We start from the raw sequence: 1,815 nt of genomic DNA, 5'->3' as shown, positions 1-1,815 counted from the left end.
GCATGATTTTCTTAATAAAATCATATTTAGATCCTCTTACAGTCTTGTTGTTAATGAGTTGTTTGTCTTCGTCTGATTCCTGTGAGTAATTTGTTGTTGTATTCAATGATTTGCATGTGAGCTTTTCATACATCATCTTTTGTCCGAGTGTTTTGATGTTGTCAGCAGATACTACCCATCTGATGGAGCTGTCTTTGTTTAGGTAGTTTGCGAATCCATATGGTGTGAATAGCTTCATAGCTGCCATGTTGTACAGTTTTCCGAGGTCGTTTTTTTAACAAATTTTTAAGTTGTGAAAAGCTATGTAGGTTTGTCGGATGGTCTTTATGCCATGATATTACGTGAAAGTGTGGTCTGTCGTAGCAATGTTTTATCGCCGAAATGGAACGCTTGTGAAATATCGTTATGTTGGGATGTTTCGATAGAATGTTCATGAAATAATTTGTCTGCGGCGTGTAGTCGTGTGTGAAGGTGTCTGTCGCTGCGCTGATGGTGATCGTCTCATCCCAAGTTATCTCGTTCTCATCTCTGAGTCTGTACACCCACGTGTATGGTTTCAACTCTTCCGACTTCACTGCCTGGTCGAATGTATTTTTGTCGTCGTTCTCGCTCATGTTGAAGTTGTTGACTGGTGTGTCCATGACTGCTGGCTGTCACTGTTGCCTGTGTGTATTTATAGTGTTTAGGGCCTGGAAGGTGATTAGCAAGTGACAGGCAAGCGCTGTCTACTTACTTGTTTACAAAGTGTCCTGAACAATTTTTAAGTGCCTTGTCGCCAGCTGAATCCGCATCTATGTAAGTAGTTCTCCCGTGCCGTTTCCCTTTTGGCGGGAGATTGTTCAAGTGTCTGCAAGGTGGTGTAGCGCAGAATAGATTATATTCAAATCCTGGATAAGTAGTGTTCTCAGCTGCCTTGTGGCATATGGTGGCTACTTTTTGCGGATGTTGCATAGCTTCGTAGTATGCGTCTAGTGTTATGGTGTACGTGATATCGAATGCAAAGTATTGTTGTGCGCTGCTACCGTGGGTCTGACGATCTGTGGCACGTTGATGAGTATCATTTCTGGCGAGTCTTCCGATGTATATAGGACTTTGTTAATGACTGTTCTGTTTGCCGTAACCATGTTTCCACTGGCGGGAACCATATTGCCGTTTGCGTCTTTAACTAGGTTATGGTGATCAGTCTCCGTATTCTGTGTAATTTAAATCTTCTTTCCAGAACTGTCGTTTTCTTTTTCTCGTTTCGCCTACCGATTCACCGTGTACATTTCCTTCTACTCCGAGTTGTGGTGCAGTTGTTACGTCTAGACAACCATCCCATGTGAAGTTTGATCCTTTCGGTTTATCGTGATTAAATGCTTCTCCGAAATTTAAAATTGATCCGTGTACGGTGTAGTTGTCGTTTATTGATACATTTGTAAGGAACGACCGTGCGAACTCAAAAAGGAGAAATGGTGACGAATGGAAAAACAGAGGACTCCTTTTATTTAAACATGTCACACGGTCGAACACAAAATTATATATATCAATGATGATATACATGATATGTTATACGACGATAACATAGATGACCAGTAATGAAAGACCACAACCGTATAAGATGAATAACAGAAATATTTATTGTAGCGTTAAAGATGTATGTCTGTGTGAGAGTGTGAATGTGACATATAATAACATAATCAAAGACAGGCCCTCATACAAAGAAAAGTATGTATGTGAGTGATACATGTGTGTGTATGTGAGTTATTACAGCAGATAGAAAGAGAGTCAATAACACGTGAGCAATTATACCAGTTCTTGTGTACCCAATAGTAT

General features: G+C 40.4%; 1 protein-coding gene across 4 annotated transcripts in view; it reads left to right on the top strand.

Moving 5' to 3' along the window:
• The window catches only part of LOC106881705 (cilia- and flagella-associated protein 119), a 23,794-nt gene that overhangs the window by 5,781 nt on the left and 16,198 nt on the right, over positions 1 to 1,815 (top strand). The window lies entirely within an intron of this gene.

The sequence above is a fragment of the Octopus bimaculoides genome, chromosome 9 (genome assembly GCF_001194135.2).
Source record: "Octopus bimaculoides isolate UCB-OBI-ISO-001 chromosome 9, ASM119413v2, whole genome shotgun sequence".
Taxonomy (NCBI): domain Eukaryota; kingdom Metazoa; phylum Mollusca; class Cephalopoda; order Octopoda; family Octopodidae; genus Octopus; species Octopus bimaculoides.
The sequence above is the reverse complement of the archived record's forward strand: the minus strand, read 5'-3'. Positions and strand labels throughout refer to the sequence as shown.